General features: G+C 38.4%; 2 non-coding genes across 2 annotated transcripts; one reads left to right on the top strand and one right to left on the bottom strand.

Moving 5' to 3' along the window:
* Positions 1-5002: 5002 nt before the first annotated feature.
* LOC121231688 (small nucleolar RNA R71) lies at positions 5003-5109 on the bottom strand. Its single transcript, XR_005929744.1, has one exon. It is a non-coding gene; the product is annotated as a small nucleolar RNA R71 (small nucleolar RNA).
* Positions 5110-17580: 12471 nt separating this feature from the next.
* Positions 17581-17687, top strand: LOC121231378 (small nucleolar RNA R71). Its single transcript, XR_005929438.1, has one exon. It is a non-coding gene; the product is annotated as a small nucleolar RNA R71 (small nucleolar RNA).
* Positions 17688-20244: the final 2557 nt, after the last annotated feature.

The raw sequence follows: 20244 nt of genomic DNA, 5'->3' as shown, positions 1-20244 counted from the left end.
CTGACGAGCAAAACCAAAATAAACCTAAAATGAAAGGTACCCGAGTGATCCCTTAGCAAAATTTGGCCACCAAGAAGTGAAGTGAACAAAAACTGTCCCAAAAACCGAAAAAGAATGAAAAATACTAACTAAAGCTGAACCTGAGAAGCAGGAGTTCTAATTCGTCACACACTCTTCCACTTCCTTCAAATTATCCTAATGTTTCTCCCCAAATCACTCCTAAGATAACTCACCCAGACCCCTACTTATCTACATCCCTCAACAACCGAAATTCCCTCCAGCAACCTCTTAAAATTTGGCCACAACTCCCCACACTCCCCAAACACTTAAGTTTCGGTCAAACCAAAACAGTTCCACAACATCAGCAGCAAAATAAAACACTCCTTGCATCACCAAGACTCAAACTCCAGACTTCAGACATAGGTAACACACCACTTATCCCCTTGACCAGTAGGCCTTTCTCTGTCATATTATACTCACATTTATTTAAGAACCTACTAACTAGAGACAGAGCTTATTCAAATTTAAAAAAAAAACAAAACTTTTTCACAAGCCAAGGCTTGAACTTGGGACCTCTCAGACACTCCTAGAACACTTAACCACTGAAGCAGATACACAGTTGTGTGTATCACAACCATACAAAAATAAATACTTAGGATTTTGGGACGTTAAAACTCTACCCCCTAAAAGAAAATTTCGGCCTCGAAACTTACCTGATCAGAACAGATGAGGGTATTGTTGTCGCATTGCCTCATCAGGTTCCTATGTGGCCTCTTCAGAGTTGTGGTTACGCCAAAGTACCATAACCAGTGGAATAGACTTCTTCCTTAAAACCTTTGCATCGAGATCCAATATTTGACCCAGCTCCTCCTTAAAAGTCAGATCTAGCTTAACCTCAACCTCCTCAACAATAACATGTGTGGGATCAGAGTGATAGAGCCTCAGCATAGAGATGTGAAATACATTGTGAATTTGGTCTAACTCTGAAGGTAACTCCAACTGATATGCAACCGGCCCCACACATTTCAGTATGTGTTAAGGCCCAATAAACCTAGGGTTCAACTTGCCCTTCCATCCAAACCTTAGTACCTTTTTCCATGGCAAGACTTTGAGAAAAATGAAGCCTCTCACAGAATACTCGATCTTCTTACGCTTCAGATCCGCATATGACTTCTGTCTATCTGATGCCGCCTTCAGTCGATCCTGAATTAGCCAAACTTTCTCCTCGGTATCAGAAACTAGCTCAGGGCCCAGAACATGCCGCTCTCCCAACTCAATCTAGCAGGAGGGTGTGCAACACCTATGACCATACAATGCCTCGTAAGGTGCCATCTGTATGCTAGACTGATAACTATTATTCTATGCAAATTCTGCTAGCGGCAAGTAATCCTCCCAACTGCCTTGGAAATCAATCATACAACTCTTCAACATATCCTCCAGTATCTGAATCACCTTCTCTGACTGACCATCTGTCTAAGGATGGAATGCAGTATTGAAGTCCAACCTTGTACCCATAGCTTCGTACAACTTCTTCAAAAATTGAAATATGAAGCGAGGATCCCTATCAGATTTATGGAAACCAATATCCCATGTAGTCTTACTATCTCAGATACATACAGTTTAGCCAGCTTTTGCAATGAGTAATCAGTACGAACAGGTATGAAATAGGCAGATTTGGTCAATCGATCCACGATGATCCATACTGAATCCTTTTTAGCAGGCATTAAGGGAAGCCCACCAACGAAGTCCATAGTCACTCTCTCCCACTTCCAAAACGGAATCTTAACTGGCTGAAGCAACCCTGAAGGTAACTAATGTTTAACCTTAACTTGCTGGCTAGTTAGACATTTACCTACAAAGTTGGTAACTTCATGCTTAAGACCCGGCCACCAATACAACTCACGAAGTCACGGTACATCTTACTTCCACCAGGATGCATAGCATAAGGGCTACTATGCGCCTTTCACAGTATAGACTACCTCAAATCAGTATCCTTCAGTACGCAGGCTCTCAAAAAGAAACAGAGAACCCCTTCACTGTTCAGCCCCAAATCCACAGTATCGCCACACTCAACCTGACAAAAACGATGACCCAGTGACTCATCTTCCAACTTTTTACCTTAATCTGCTCAATCCATGATGGTTTAACTTGAAGCTCAGCTAACAAACTACCATCATCAAATAAATTGAGGCACGCAAACATCGCTCTCAGATCAGTCATAGCTCTACGACTCAGTGCATCAGCCACTACATTAGCTTTCCCAGGATGGTATTCGATCGTATAGTTATAATCTTTTAGTAGCTCAATCCATCTACGCTGCCTAAGATTTAGCTCCTTCTGAGTGAAGAGATATTTGAGTCTCTTTTGATTAGTGTAATGATACACTTCTCACTATACAGGTAATGCCTCCAAATCTTCAATGCGAATACCACCGTAGCCAACTCTAAATCATGCGTCAGATAATTTGCTTCATGAGTCTTAAGCTGATGTGACGCATATGCAACTACTTTACCCTCTTGCATCAACACACATCCCAACCCCACATGTGATGCATCACTATAGACAGTGAACTTTTTCCCAGACTCCGGCTAAATCAAGACAGGGCCTCAGTCAGAACTTTCTTGAGCTTCACGAAGATCTCTTGATGTGCATCAGTCCAATTAAACAACACCTCCTTACGCAATAACTTAGTCAGATGTGCTTTAATCAACGAAAAACCCTCAACAAATCGTCGATAATACCCTGCCAGTCCTAGAAAATTGCAGATCGCAAATACAATCTTAGGCGGTATCCAATCCAGAACAGCTTCAATTTTTCGGGGATCAACCCTAATCCCTTCAGCAGATACCACATGGCCTAGAAATGTTACCTCTCGTAACCAGAACTCACACTTACTGAACTTGGCATATGATAGACCGTAATTTATACATATTTCTATCCCATGCTTAGCACATTTTATGGATGATTTTTCCTTAAAATTGGTGAATTCGATGCCCCTAAAGCCTTAATTTCATGTTTTATACTTAGGTGAGCATAGGAGAGTGAAAGGAACGAGAAACGGGCCAAAAACGGAGAAAATGGGCCAATGTATGAAATCAACACGGCCTGGACTTCCTCACAGAGGCAGACCACACGGTCGTGTCCCTTTAGCAAGGTCAAAGCACAATTTACACGGGTAGATCACACACCCGTGAACATTTAACAGCCTTGACCATGGCCTTAAGCAATCACACACGGGTGTGTCCTTGCCGAGCCCAAGTTTAGTACAATTCAGGAAAGGCCAATTTTGAGGGCTCTTAGGCATTCCAAAGCCTATTTAAACACCTGGGGAGGCACTTAGACGGGGGGATGCACAGGAGGAAGCAAGGAATTGCTCAAGGAAAGTTGATAGATCCATCTCAGAAGCAGGATTCACCAACAAGACTGAAGATCTCCCCTCAGATTACCTCAGGAGTTTTGGGTTTTCTTATGTTTTGTTATTTTTATTCTTTTGAGATGTGTTCTTTCATTAGTATGAACTAAAACACCTAATACCTAAGGGGAATGAAACCTAAGACGGATCTTGTTATTATTATCTGAATTGTATGATAAATTTTGACTTGTTCTTAATTATGTGTTCTTAATTCTTCTTTTGATATTCCAGGATATTGATTCAAGTTAAACTCTTATTCAGAGGAGGAATCGACCCTGTCTAAGAGTAAATTTGTCATAATTAAGTGGAGTTGGTTGCGCGCCTAGGGATAAGGTGACAAGATTTTGCCAGATTAGGGTGAAACCTAATAAGCGGATCCATAGATCGAGTTAATGCAACACTAGGGCATTAATTTGAAAGAGATTTCAATTATTCAATATAGGGTTAGACGTTGTTACTCTCTCGAGAGATAATAATATAACTTAGGGATTTCTACGGAACAAGTTGAATAAATAAATCTTCTGATTTAGAGTCAAATAACAAGTGAAGTCTAGGTGGATTTTTCCTTAGGTATTGTCTTAATCAATCGAGTTTTCCAAAAAGTATTTTCCCAAATTTATTTCTGTGATTTCTTAGTTTAATTAATTAGTTAGATAAACAAAACCCTTTTACTTTTTAGGCTACATAATAAAAAGAAAGTTGATACTATTACTTTTAACTCGTTTGGGTTCGATAATTCGGTCTTGCTAAAGCTATACTACTGTTCGATAGGTACACTTGCCTTCATCGTGATAATAGTTAGTTTCAAGAATGATTCTTTATAAATATTTAAAACCTGTCACGAATATCATGTATCAAGTTTTTGGTGTCATTTCCGTGGAGCTAAGATATTAGAAACACTCGATTTTTCTTACTTTAGCCATTTACTTTTACTGCAATTTAAATTTTATTCTAATTTTATTACTAATTCTTTTTTTTTCCCTTTTTCTGGCAGGTTTTTATAGTTTATGACTAGAAGAAACCCATCAAGACCATTACTTTTTTATAGTGAGATTGATCGCACAGTTCGTAGAAACCAAAGAGAAATAAGGTGAAGCTTAAGATACATAGAGAACAAGCAAGAGGGCGATATTCAAACCACAACCAAGGAGATGGCTGAAAATCAGGAAAACCTGATACCTCTTGCGATTGCTGTTAATCCAGTAGATCAGAATTCTGCTCCACGTACTATGTATGATTATGCTAAACCTAATTTGACAGGAACTGAGTCAAGTATAGTTAGACTTGCTATTGCAGCAAATAATTTTGAACTGAAACCTAACACAATTCAAATGATACAACAGTTTGTTCAGTTTGATGATTTGCAGGACGAAGATCCCAATGGTCACTCGGTAAATTTTCTAGAATTTTTGTGATACCTTTAAAATTAATGGCGTTTCTAATAACGTCATCTGCCTTCGGTTGTTTCCTTTTTCGTTAAGGAAAAAGGCTAAGCAATGGTTGAACTCGTTACCACGAGGGTTAATCACTACTTGGGAACAAATGACCGAAAAGTTTTTATTAAAATATTTTCCGCTGGTTAAAATAGCTAAATTACGTAATGATATCTCTTCTTTTATGCAGATGAATTTAGAAACACTCTACGATGCATGGGAGAGATACAGGGACCTTTTGAGAAGGTGCCCTCACCATGGGTTACCGCTTTGGCTACACATTCAAATGTTTCATAATGGCCTGAATCCTTCGACTCGGTAGATGATTGATGCAGCCGCTGGAGGAACCATTAATAATAAGACACCTGAAGATGCCTATGAATTTATAGAGGAGATGTCACTAAATAACTATCAGTGGCAAGTTATGAGGACAAAGCCAATGAAAACAGTCAGCGTTTATAACGTCGATTCAGTCACCATGCTCTCTAATTAGGTAGAACTCTTGAATAAGAAAATTGATGGTTTTCTTAGTTCTTCACATGTTCACCCAGTAATGCAGTGCGAAGCAAATGGAAGTGGATCGAGCAATTCAGAATACCCACCTTATGGCCACAACATGGAGAATGAGCAGTTAAATTACATAGGTAATAATCCTCGATCTCAAAACAATCCTTATAGCAATACTTACAATGCAGGTTGGAGGAATCACCCAAATTTTTCATGGGGAGACCAAGGATATTAGAAACCACCACCCCCTCTAGGCTTTCAACAACCACCATACCAGCAGGACAAAAAGCTGAACCCTGAGGAGATACTAACCAAATTCATCTCAATGTCAGAGACTCATTTTTAGAATACCAAGACGGCACTCAAAAATCAATAAGCATCAATCTAGGGGCTCGAAACTCAGATTGGACAGCTCGCCAAGTTGATTTCCGAATGACCACAAGGTAGCCTGCCAAGCAACACTGAATTTAACCCAAGGGAGCAACTCAAGCAATTGCCACTCAAGATGAGGAAGGGTTAGTGGCAAAACCAGGGCCAGAACCGAAGGTAAGTAAAGGAAAGAATGAGGTAGGCCAAAATGAACAAAAATTAGTAAGTACAGAATATAAACCTCGTGTGCCATACCCCAATGCGATAAGGAAAGATCGTTCATACGAACAATTTGGTAAATTCCTTAAACTTTTAAAGAAACTACATATTAACCTACCGTTTATTGAAGCACTTTCACAGATGCCGGACACAGTCAAATTTTTAAAGGAGCTTCTACCAAATAAATGAAAGTTACATGAAAGGTCGCATGTGGAGCTGAATGCGGTTTGCTCAGCCATTCTTCAGTATAAGCTACCCAACAAACTAAAAGATCCAGGGAGTTTTACGATTCCTTGTTTAATTGGTAGTTTAAGTGTTAATAATGCATTGGCCGATCTAGGGGCTAGTATCAATGTTATACCTTAGAAATTGTTTAAGCAACTAGGTCTAGGGAAACTCAAACAAACTAGGATGAGCATACAATTAGTAGATAAAAATGTCAGATTTCCTAGGGGTATCATTGAAGACATACTCGTTAAAATTGAGAAATTTATATTCCCAGTTGATTTTGTTGTTTTAGACATAGAAGAGGACAGTAATGTTCCTTTAATTTTAGGAAGGCCTTTTTTAGCAACTGCTAAAACCATTATTGACGTTGGCACAGGTGAACTTACACTTCGTGTAGGAGATGAAACAATCAACCTTCAAGCTCGCAACCCGAACAACACATCGAAAATTGAAGCTGATTGTACAAATTGTTCTACTAAGTCTGATCATACAATGCAACCTATTTTGCAGGAAATAAGTTCGAAGGACACACATCAGCCATGTTCAATCAACAACAAAGAATCTACCCATGAAGAACGAAGGTTACGAATCGAGGAGTTAGATGAATGACTGACATTTAAACCGAGAAAACATGATAAACCAAAACTACGCTAGAACGAGCTCAATGTCTCACCAAATCAACTTCAAGTTGGAGACAAAGTACTACTAGATGCAGTAGATCCTCTAATCACCACTTCTGAACCGAATGAAGAAACCCCTCTTACAGTAACTAGCATTTTTCCATACGATACGGTCGAGGTAAATCACCCCAAATTCAGCACGTTCAAGGTAAATAGTACTCGTCTTAAACTTATGTTGATAAAATTTATAGCACGGATGAGGATTGTAAACACCTCGATCCACCATGATCACACACCAGAGAGATAAGTCAAGCTTAGACTATAAATAAGCACTTCTTGGGAGGCAACCCGAGCACTAACAATATTAATTTCTTTAAATTTTAATTTTAACATCTAACATACTAACCGACTCATTAAACGCAGGTTTCTAAAGCACACACGGCTAGACACACGGGCGTGCGATACAGCCATGTGAAAACAGGGCAAAATTTTCTTCCCCAACACGGGATGCGATAAGTAGCCACGGCCGTGCGACATGGCCGTGCACGAAATAGCCAAAGCACGCCCGTGTTTTGAAACCATGGGTAAACCTGTCAATTTAACACGGGCGTGTGCCTGCATACACGGGCATGTGAGAAGCAAACAGAGATCGACACCGCCGTGCAACATGGCCGTGTACATTAATGCGCCTAATTTCGAAAATTACGAAACGCACGGGCTTAGCTTAGAGCACACGGGCGTGCCTCACGGCCGTGTGCCCTAATTTCTCTATAAACACCTATTATTTATTTTATTTTATTTTTATCTCTATATTTTGAAATTATTTTTTAATACTATTTTATCCTGAGTTTTTACAAATTTTATTCTTCGGCTATTTCATTACGAGTAAGTATGCTTCAGTAAACCTCTTAAAGAGTTCCTAATTTTATCATAGTCAGAAAGAGCTCCAAAACTCATCCTCGCCTAGGAACTAAAAACTCCACTGAGAAAGGTTCTCCAGGACAGCCATATCCTGCTCGACCACGACCATAGCTACCACCAAATATAATATTCTTTTGGCGCAGAACTTATGGACTAATGAACCTCCACCACCACCAGAGTATCCTCCTCCACTCTCATGCCGGTTATCCTCCAAAACTCCAGTTCAAGGAATTCATTCATCATTCAGGAAGTTTCACTTCTCTCCCTATCTTAAAAATAATCCTCCGTTACTCTTATTGGCCAGATGTCCCCACAAGGCATATCGAGCATGGTTAGTATGATGATGATTGATAAGCGCCGAGGAACCCACCCTCCTCAGTATCGGCTCACCCAATCAATCGAGGAGGGAGATCCCGAGGACATTACTGATAATTTCCCTCCACGTCATGAGGACCCACCGGCTCAGCCACCACCTCCTTCTCATCCAGTTCATGCGGCGGCTTCATACGCTGACATCTCTGAGCGCCTAACTTGATTCGAGCAACAGTGTTTTTAGTGCTTCGATCAAATTGATGCTACACTACACCAGATTTATCAGCACTTCCACATATCATCGCCACCCCCACTTCGCGAACCATCTAGCGATGAAGATGTTTAAAAACTTTTATTTATTATTTTATGTTTGTACTTTTATTCTACTTTAAGACTACTTTTTATTTTACTTTAAGCTTATTTCTATCAGGTTTTATAATTTTTATTTAACAATTTTGAATTTCGGCTATATCATATCAAGTAATTATTCTTCCTTATATATTCCCTAAAAAGTTTCTGATTCTATCACAGTTATAAAGAGCTCCTAAGCTCATCATCAGGTAGGAACTAAAAACTCCACCGGGAAAGGTTCTCCACGACTGCCATGTCCTGCTCGACCACGACCATAGCTACCACCAGATATAATATTCTTTTGGTGCAGGACTTATGGACTAATGAACCTCTAACACAACCGGAGTATCCTCCTCCACTCTCACGTCGATTATTCTCCAAAACTCCAGTTCAAGGAATTCATTCATCATTCAGGAAGTTTCACTTCTCTCCCTATATTATGATAATAAATCTATCTTTTTCAATATATCTACCTTTGTACATTAAGGGCAATGTACATCTTAAGTGTGGGGGGTCTTTTATATCAGAAAAATCCCTGCTTTTTGTTTTATTCTCATGCGATCTTCTCATATCATTATTAGAATGAATTCCAATTAGTCTATAATGTTTATTGATATATCTTGAATTAAAACATAGGCATTTATGTATTGATTTTTGAAACTTTAAGACATTAGGGAATCAAGCATGATAAGTTGATTTTTGAAGAATTAAAAACTTTTAGGTTGTTTCCCCAATTTTAGGTATTACTTTGAGTTGGAATTCACAAGTTTAAAAATCAAAACGCCATAATTTTTGTGAGATCTTGAGCCTTTAGAGCATCTATTATTTCTTTCATGCTCACTTTCATTATGAGTGCGTCAGTATTGAATTGTTATTATAGAACTTGCTTGATTATGCATGTCAAGACCACACGATTTGATTTGATATGTCAAAATGATAAAGGCACTTAGGTTTAACCCACTCACTCCATAAAAGCCTACCTCCACAATTAACCCTTAGTTAACCCTCTTGAACCTAACAACCCATTCATTGATTTACCATCAATATTAACCCATAACTCATTATTGTTGAAACCCCCTAAATTAATTTGATCCCTTTTTTTATCGAGATCTGAGTTGGAATAGTTGCTTAGCTATGTTTTATTCTATTTTGTAATTTGACTTGTTCTTAAAAAAAATACATGTGTACATATTAGTAGTAGTGATCTTCCGAGCTAAAGAAATTAAATTCTATATTCTAAGAAAAAGCTCTATTGTACGCAATTGATGACTAGTCATTTTTCTAGTTAGGCAATTTTTCAATTCACTCTCGATTCTAACCCTTTCTTTCAATTTGTGACCACACCCTCTAACCAAAGTCACGTTACAACCCTCTAAAGACCTTTTGATTGATGTTTCATATCAATTTATAGTAGTGGAGATTTAATTTTCATGCAAGCCTATGGTAATGACTTTTCATTATTGACTATTGAGTGCTTCATTTATTGTACTTAAACACCTCGAGTGATTTGAGTGAATCTTTAGTGAGGATGTGAAACTCTGTGATATTTTAAATCAAAGGTAATTACTTAGATGAGGGAAGACACCTATGTTTTCATAATAAAATGCTTAACTTGGAATGTTTGAAACTTTGATGTTCTTTCATTGAATTCTCAATGTATGATTACCTATGGATTATTTTGAGATATTATCGATAGAAATTATAAGTTCAGAATAATTTATTTTGATTACGAGTTGAGGATTTTGCTTGAGGATAAGCAAATGCTTAAGTGTGGGAGTATTTGATAACCCGCAATTTATACATATTTCTATCCCATTCTTAGCACATTTTATGGATGATTTTTCCTTAAAATTGGTGAATTTGATGCTTCTAATGCCATAATTTCATATTTTATACTTAGGTGAGCATAGGAGAGTGAAAGGAACGAGAAAAGGGCCAAAAATAGAGAAAATGGGCCAACGTACGAAATCAATACGGGCTGGACTACCTCACATGGCAGACCACACGGTCGTGTCCCTTTGGCAAGGTCAAAGCACGATTTACACAGGTAGATCACACGCCTGTGCCCATTTAACAGCCTTGACCACGGCCTTAAGCAATCGCACACGGGCGGGTCCCTACGGAGCCCAACTTTAGTCCAATTCGGAAAAGGTCAATTTTGAGGGCTCTTAGGCATTCCAAAGCCTATTTAAACACCTGAGGAGGCACTTAGACGGGGGAGGCATAGGAGAAGTAAGGAATTGCTCAAGGAAAGTCGATCGATCCATCTCAGAAGCTGGATTCACCACCAAGACTGAAGATCTCCCTCCAAATTCCCTCAAGAGTTTTGGGTTTTCTTATGTTTTGTTATTTTTATTCTTTTGAGATGTTTTCTTTCATTAGTATGAACTAAAACCCCTAAATACCTAAGGAGAATGAAACCTAAGATAGATCTTCTTATTATTATCTAAATTGTATGATAAATATTTGACTTGTTCTTAATTATGCGTTCTTAATTCTTATTTTGATATTCTAGGATATTGATTCAAGTTAAGCTCTTATTCAAAGGAGAAATAGACCCTGTCTAAGAGAAAATTTATTATCATTAAGTGGAGTCGATTGCGCGCCTAGAGATAGAGTGACAAGATTTTGCTGGATTAAGGTGAAACCTAATAAGGGGATCTATAGATCGAGTTAATGCAACCCTAGGGCGTTAATTAGAAAGAGATTTCAATTATTCAATCTAGGGTTAGATGTTGTTAGTCTCGAGAGAGATAATAATATAACTTAGGTATTTCTACGGAACAAGTTGAATGAATAAATCGCCCGATTTAGAGTCGAATAACAAGTGAAGTCTAGGTGGATTTTCCTTATGTATTGTCTCCATCAATCGAGTTTTCCAAAAAGTATTTTCCCCAAAATTCTTATCTGTGATTTCTTAGTTTAATTAATTAATCGGCTTTCCTTGAGCAATTCTTTGCTTCCTCCTGTGTGTCCCCTTGTCTAAGTGCCTCCTCAGGTGTTTAAATAGGCTTTGGAATGCCTAAGAGCCCTCAAAATTGTCCTTTCCTGAATTGGACTAAACTTGGGCTCGGAAGGGACAAGCCCGTGTGACACGCCCGTGTATGATTGCTTAAGGCCGTGGTCAAGGCTGTTAAATGGGCACGGGCATATGATCTACCCGTGTAAATCGTGTTTTGACCTTGCCAAAAGGACACGGCTGTGTGGTCTGCCCGTGTGAGGAAGTCCATGCCGTGTTGATTTTGTACGTTGGGCCATTTTCTCCATTTTCTCGTTCCTTTAACTCTCTTATGCTCACCTAAGTATAAAACATGAAATTAAGGCATTAGGAGCATCGAATTCACCAATTTTAAGGAAAAATCATCCATAAAATGTGCTAAGCATAGGATAGAAATATGTATGAATTACGGTTTATCAAATACCCCCACACTTAAGCATTTTCTTATCCTCAAGCACAATCCTTAACTCAAAATCAAAATAAATTCTTCTCAACTTATAATTTCTATCGATAATATCTCAAAATAATCCATAGGTAATCATACATTAAAAATTCAACTGAAAGACCATCAAAGTTTCAAACATTCCAAGTTAAGCATTTTATTATGAAAACATAGGTGCCTTCCCTCGTCTAAGTAATTACCTTTGATTCAAAATATCACAGAGTTTCACATCCTCACTAAAGATTCACTCAAATCACTCAAGGTGTTTAAGTATAATAAATGAAGCACTCAATAGTCAATAATGAAAAGTCATTACCATAGGCTTGCATGAAAATCAAATCTCTACCACTATAAATTGAGATGAAAAAACAATCAAAAGGTCTTTAGAGGGTTGTAACGTGGCTTTGGTTAGAGGGTGTGGTCACAAGTTGAAAAAAAGGGTTAGAATCGAGATTAAATTGAAAAATTGCCTAACTAGAAAAATGACTAGCCATCAATTGCGTAAAACGGAGCTTTTTCTCAGAATATGGAATTTAACTTTTTTAGTTCAGAAGATCACTACTACTAATATGTATTTTTATGTATATATATTTAAGAACAAGTCAAATTACAAAATAGAATAAAACATAGCTAAGCAACTATTCCAACTCAAATCTCGACAAAAATAGGGATCAATTTAATTTAGGGGATTTCAACAATAATGAGTTACGGGTTAATATTGAGGGTAAATCAATGAATGGGTTGTTAGGCTCAAGGGAGTTCACTAAAGGTTAATTGTGAAGGTAGGCTTTTACGGAGTTAGTGGGTTAAACCTAAGTGCCTTTATCATTTTGACATATCAAATCAAATGGTGTGGTCTTGACATACATAATCAAGCAAATTCTAGAATAACAATTCAATACTGACGCACTCATAATGAAAGTGACCATGAAAGGAATAATAGATGCTCTAAAGGCTCAAAATCTCACAAAAATTATGACTTTTTGATGTTTAAACTTGTGAATTCCAACTCAAAATAATACCTAAAATTGGGGAAACAACTTAAAAGTTTTTAATTCTTCAAAAATCAACTTATCATGCTTGATTCCCTAATGTCTTAAAGTTTAAACAATCAATGCATAAATGCCTATGTTTTAATTCAAGATATATCAATAAACATTATAGACTAATTGGAATTCATCCTAATAATGATATGAGAATATCCATTAGAATAAAACAAAATTCAAGGATTTTTCTGATATAAACCACACTTAAGATGTACATTGCCCTCAATGTACAAAGTTAGATATATTGAAAAAAATAGATTTATAATCGTAAGATAGGGAGAGAAGTGAAACTTCCTGAATGATGAATGAATTCCTTGAACTGGAGATTTGGAGAATAATAGGCGTGAGAGTGGAGGAGGATACTCCGGTGGTGTTAAAGGTTCATTAGTCCATAAGTCCTACGCCAAAAGAATATTATATCTGGTGGTAGCTATGGTCGTGGTAGAGCAGGACATGGCAGTCATAGAGAACCTTTCCCGGTGGAGTTTTTAGTTCCTATGTGATGATGAGCTTGAGGAGCTCTTTATAACTGTGACAAAATCAAGAACATTTTAGGAAGTATAAGGAAGAATAATTACTCGTAATGGAATAGCCGAAATTGATAATTGTAAAATAAAAATTATAAAATCTATTAGAAATAAGCTTAAAGAAAAATAAAAAGTAGTCTTAAAATAGAAAAAAAACATAAAATAATAAATAAAAGTTTTTAAACATCTTCATTGCTAGGTGGTTCGCGAGGTGGGGGTGGTAATGAGATGTGGAAGTGCTGACAAATCTGCTGTAAAGTAGCATCAATGTTATCGAAGTGCTGAAAACACTATTGCTCGAATCCCGTAAGGCGCTCAGATATGTCAGCATATGAGGCCGCCGTATGAACTGGACGAAAGGGTGGTGGTGGCTGAGATGGTGGGTCCTCATGACATGGAGGGACATCATCAGTAATGTCCTCAGGGTCTCCCTCCTCGGCTGATTGGCCAATGCGATACTAAAGAGAGTGGGTTCCTCGGCACTTCTCTATCATCCTCATACTAAGCATTCTCGAGATGCCTTGTGGGGACATCTGGCCAATAAGAGTAAGGGAGGATGATTGGGCTGTTGTGTTGAAAAGCCCGAAGTGTCGTGCCAGTCAATTCACGTAGGGGCCAATGGAGATGACCCCCCTCCAATGCCGCTCCGTCTGGTGGCGAATGGCGAGGGTAATAAAGTAGGCGAGGTCGAGTACATGCCCATTCACCATGCTCCATAGAAAGTAGGCGTCGTGAGTGTTGACGATGCCGGTGCTCTCTCGACGTCCTGTTAAAGTGTGTGACAAGATGGCATGTAGGTACCTCAAGGAGGGAGAGAGAGTCGATGTCTTGGAGTGGCTCGGGTCATAGGTGGCTGAATCGAGGACCAAAGCGTACCAGCACTTCGAGGGAGAGTAGTGGATGTGGCGACGGAGAGTGTCGAGGTCGTTCTCATCTATGAATTCCTCTGTGTACAGGCCTAAAGCTATACCGAACTCGGGCACACTCAACTGGCAGACTAAACCGCTAAGATGGAACTGGACTGTTCAAGGATCATCAAAGTTGGTCATGATGTCTTGAACATGGAATGTCGAGCAAAGTTCAAGTGTGAGCTCAAGGTACGTCAGCTCGATGATCGCAAAGAAGAGGTCCCATAGATCGGTTTTTAGGAGTGCTCGTACATTGTTAGCCAACTGGACTTGTTCAAGCGTTGTCCAGTCAATGCAGCGGCCCACCCCTAAAGGTCGGGCCCGTAGGATTTGGAATAGTTCCTCCTGATTACCGGGTAGAAATTGGAGGTATGGGTGGAAAATTTCCGTGGTAGGGCCCGAGGAAGACTACTCTTTTTCACTTTTTCGAAGCGGGAATGAAAGTTTTTTTGCCACGTGAGCTTGACATGGTATACCTGGAAGAAGAACAAAGAATATAACATAACTAACTAACTCAAAAAGTAATCATGAAAATAGTTAAGCTAACGAGTCCAACCAACAATACTTAGTAGTTATATCTAAATGATAGAAGTTTATATAGCAATCGACATAATAAAACCATGATTATTTTCAACATAAAATGACTGAACTAGACTCTTATGGGAACACACAAAAAGGATGAATGTTTCAGAAAGTATTGACTAAAATGGCAAAGAATAAACGTATAAGCATGATATAGTGAGAACTATGAATATAAATAAAATATCTACCAAATAAAACCATAAGAATCATAAAATCAGTAAAAGTGATGAAAATAATAAACAGAAAATAGTAAACAAACGCTAAAAAGATGAGAATGGGTGTCGAAAATGGAGTTGGAGGCGGGCACGGGCGTGGCAGGGAGACCGTGTGGACTTGCAGCGGCTACGGTTAGGGATTTTGGGTGAAGAGGATGATGAATAGTGAAGGGTATTTATAGATTTTGGGACACATGGATAGGGACACGCTCGTGTTCCCCAATTTTTTCCCGTGTGATTACATTTGGCCCACCCCGTGTTCCTTGGGCATGTGGGTGCACACAGTCGTGTTGCACGGCCGCGTCTGTCTTCGTTCGCTTCTCCCACGCCCGTATATGTTGGCCCACACTCGTGTTAATCTGACAAGGTTGACCATGGGTTCTAGACATGGGTGTGACGAATGCCAGTGCTATTTTCTCAGGTTCAACCACGGTTCTAAGACACGGGCATGTCACACACCCGCGTTGTTTTGGCAGGTACGCCCACGGTCCTAACGTACGACCATGGCGACTTATTGCATCCCATGTTGGGGAAAATTTCGCCCTATTTTTACATAGCCTAAGGCACGCCCGTGTGCCTGGCCCTGTGTGCTTTAAAAAGCCTGCGTTCCATAAGTCGATTAGTATGTTAGATATTGAAACTAAACTTTAAAGAAATTAATATTGTTAGTGCTCGGGTTGCCTCCTGAGAAGCGCTTATTTATAGTCTAAGCTCAACTTACCTCTCTGGTGTGTGATCATGGTGGATCGAGGAGTTTACACTCCTCATCCCTGCTATAAATTTTATCAACATAAGGTTTAAGACGAGTACTATTTACCTTGAACGTGCCAAATTTGGGGTGATTTATCTCGACCGTACCGTATGGAAAAATGCTAGTTACCATAAGAGGGGTTTCTTCATTCAGTTCAGAAGTGGCGATTTGAGGATCTGCTGCATCTAGTAGTACTTTGTCTCCAATTTGAAGTTGATTTGGTAAAGCATTGAGCTCGTTCTGGAATAGTTTTGGTTTATCATGTTTTCTCGGTTTAAATGTCAGCCATTCATCTAACTTTTCGATTCATAACCTTCGTTCTTTATGGGTAGATTCTTTGTTATGGATTGAGCATGGCTGATATGTGTCCTTCAAACTTATTTCTTGCAAAATAGGTTGCACTGTATGATCAGTCTTAGTAGAACAATTTGTACAATCACCTTCAATTTTTGATGTGTTGTTCGGTTGCGAGCTTGAAGGTTGATTGTTTTGTCTCCTACACAAAGTGTGAGTTCACCTGTGCCAACATCAATAATTGTTCTAGCAGTTGCTAAAAAGGGTCTTCCCAAATTTAAAGGAACATTACTATCCTCTTCTATGTCTAAAACAACAAAATCAACTGGGAATATAAATTTGTCAATTTTAACGAGTACGTCTTCAATGATACCCCTAGGAAATCTGACAGTTTTATCTGCTAATTGAATGCTTATCCTAGTTTGTTTGGGTTTCCCTAGACCTAGTTGCTTAAACAATTTGTAAGGCATAACATTGATACTAGCCCCTAGATCAGCCAACGCATTATTAACATCTAAACTAACAATTAAAGGGCTTCAATAAAGTGTAAGTTAATATGTAGTTTCTTTAAAAGTTTAAGGAATTTATCAAATTGTTCGTATGAGCGGTCTTTCCTTGTCGCCTTAGGGTATGGCACACGAGGTTTATATTCTGTAATTACTGGCTTTGGCTCATTGTGGCCTACCACATCCTTACCTTTGCTTACCACCGTTTCTGGCCTTGGTTCTGCAACTAGCCCTTCCTCATCTTGAAGGGAAATCACGTTAAGTTGCTCCCTTGGGTTAGATTGAGTGTTGCTTGGCAAGCTACCTTGTGGTCATTCAGAAATCAATTTGGTGAGCTATCCAATCTGAGTTTCGAGCCTCTGGATTGATGCTTGTTGATTTTTTAGTACTGTCTCGGTATTCTGAAAATGAGTTTCTGACACTGAGATAAATTTTGTTAACATCTCCTCAAGGTTCAGCTTCTTTTCTTACTGGTAAGTTGGTTGTTGAAAATCGGAGGATGTTGTGGCCTTTGATTTCCTTGACCGCCCCATGAGAAATTGGGATGGTCCCTTCTACCTGCATTATAAGTGTTACTATATGGGCAAGTCATGAGGACAAAGCCAACGAAAACAGCCGGCATTTAGAACGTCGATTCTGTCACCATGCTCTCTAATCAGGTAGAACTCTTGAATAACAAAATTGATGGTTTTCTTAGTTCTTCACAGGTTCACCCAGTGATGAGGTGCGATTCAAATGGAGGAGGAGCATGCACAGAATATCAACCATTTAACCCAGGTGTCTTATTATTGATAGTTATTTAGTGACATCTCCTCTATAAATTCATAGGCATCTTCAGGTGTCTTATTATTGATGGTTCCTCCAACGTCTGCATCAATCATCTGCCGAGTCAAAGGATTCAGGCCATTATGAAACGTTTGAACCTGTAGCCAAAGCGGTAACCCATGGTGAGGGCACCTTCTCAAAAGGTCCTTGTATCTCTCCCATGCATCGTAGAGTGTTTCTAAATCCATCTGCACAAAAGAAGAGATATCATTACTTAATTTAGTTGTTTTAGCCGACAAAAAATATTTTAGTAAAAACTTTTCGGTCATTTGTTCTCAAGTAGTGATTGACCCCTGTGGTAATGAATTCAACCACTGTTTAGCTTTGTTTCTCAATGAAAAAGGGAATAATCGAAGGTGAATGGGGTCATCAGAAATGCCATTAATTTTAAATGTATCGCAGAATTCCAAAAATTTTGCCAAGTGAGCATTGGGATCTTCGTCCTGCAAACCATCAAACTAAACAAATTGCTGTATAATTTGAATTGTGTTAGGTTTCAGTTCAAAAGTATTTGCAGCTATAGCAGGTCTAACTATACTCGACTCAGTTCCTATTAAATTAGGTTTAGCATAATCATACATAGTGCGTGGAGCAAGATTCTGATTTACTGGATTAACAGCAATCGTAAGAGGTATCAGGTTTTCCTGATTTTTAGCCATTTCCTTGGTTATGAATCTATCTTCTTCATTATATCTATCTTTGTACATTGAGGGCAATGTACATCTTAAGTGTGGGGGGGTCTTTTATATCATCAATAGAAATCCCTGAATTGTGTCTTATTCACATGTAAATCATTTATATCACCATTAGAATGAATTTTAATTAATTTATGATTTTTATTGATATGTCTTGAATTAAAACATAGGCATTTATGCATTAAGTGTTTAAACTTTAAGACATTAGGGAATCAAGCATGATAAGTTGATTTTTGAAGAATTAAAAACTCTTAGGTTGTTTTTCCCAAGTTTAGGTATTATCTTGAGTTGAAATTAATAGATTTAAACATCACAAAGCCATAATTTTTGTGAGATTTTGAGCATCTATCATTTCTTTCATGCTCACTTTTATTATTGCTTTGAGTGCGTCAGTATTGAATTGTTATTCTAGAACTTGCTTGATTATCCTTGTCAAGACCACACCATTTGAGTTCATATGTCAAAATGATAAAGGCACTTAGGTTTAACCCACTCACTTTATAAAAGCCTACCTTCATAATTAACCCTTAGTGAACCCCTTTGAGCCTAACAAGCCATTAATTGATTTACCCTCAATATTAACCCATAAACCATTATTGTTGAAATCCCCTAATTTGATCCCTATTTTTGTCAAGATTTGATTTGAACTAATTGCTTAGCTATGTTTTGCTCTTCTATGTAGCTGACTTATTCTTAAAAAAAATTCATACTTACATATTAGTAATAATTCAGTATTGTTGAGCAGCAGTATCAAAATTCCATCTTCTGAGAAGGAGCTCACTTGTACTGAATTGATGTTTAATTACTTTTTCTAGTTAGGCAATTTTTCAATTCAATCTCGATTCTAACCTTTTCTTTCAGCTTGTGACCACACCCCCTAACCAAAGCCACGTTACAACCTTTTAAAGACCTTTTGACTGATGTTCATCTCAATTTATAGTGGTGGAGATTTGATTTTCATTCAAGCATATGGTAATGACTTTCATTATTGACTATTGAGTGCTTCATGTATTATCCTCAACCACCTCGAGTGATTTGAATGAATCTTTAGTAAGTATGTGAAAATCTGTGATATTTTGAGTCGAAGGTAATTACTTAGATGAGGGGAGATGATAAACGCCAAATTATACATATCTATACCACAAATACTTAGCATATTTATGAATGTTTATTACTAGATTTGTGGATTTTGGTGCTCTTAATCTGGTTATTTCATGTTTTGTACTCAGGAGAGCACCAAGAGTCAAAAGGAGCCAAAAACGAGCTAAAAAGGGACAAAACGGACCAAATCGAGAAGATGACACGGCCTAAGCCTTGCCACACGGGCATCTCACACTCCCGTGGCCTTTGGGGGTGTCGAACAAGGTTTTCACGATTCACACGGCCTGGCTATTGAGCCCACATGGCCATGTGCAATTTAATGGACCGAACACGGCCTGGTAATCACGTTACACGGCCGTGGCACACGGGCGTGTCCCTTTTTCAAAGAGTTGTATTTTACACGGAAAAAGGTACTTAGGGAGGAAGAAAGACAATCCAAAGCCTATATAAACACCCTAAGTGTGACCTAGAAGGAAGCCGCTCTTTCCAGAACTTTTCTGGAATACAGTACCACACGCCGGGAATTACTTTAAGGAAGCCAGACGATCCATCTCAAAAGCCGGAGCTACTCCAAGACTGAAGATCTCTCTCTGAATTCCTTCAGGGTTTTAGAGTTTTCTTTATGTTTTGTTATTTTCATACTTTTGAGATGTACTCTTATTTTATTATGAACTAAACCCCTTAGATACCTAAGGGTGATAAAACCTATGATGGATCTTGTTATTATTATCTGAACTGTATGATAAATACTTGATTTGTTCTTAATTATGTGTTCTTAATGCTTGAGTTAATATTCCAGGTATTAATTCATGATTTGATGTGCTTTTCCAGAGGAGGAATAGACCCTGCCTAAGAGTAGATTTGGCATAATTAAGTGGAGTTGATCGAACGCCTAGAAATAGTGTTACGAGATTTTTCCGGATTAGGGTGAAACCTCATAAGGGGATCCATAGATCGAGTTAATGCAACCCTAGAGTGTTAA

This window comes from Gossypium hirsutum, chromosome A06 (assembly GCF_007990345.1).
Source record: "Gossypium hirsutum isolate 1008001.06 chromosome A06, Gossypium_hirsutum_v2.1, whole genome shotgun sequence".
In the NCBI taxonomy this organism is placed as follows: domain Eukaryota; kingdom Viridiplantae; phylum Streptophyta; class Magnoliopsida; order Malvales; family Malvaceae; genus Gossypium; species Gossypium hirsutum.
Note: the sequence above shows the minus strand (reverse complement) of the source record. Positions and strands in the feature narration are given on the sequence as shown.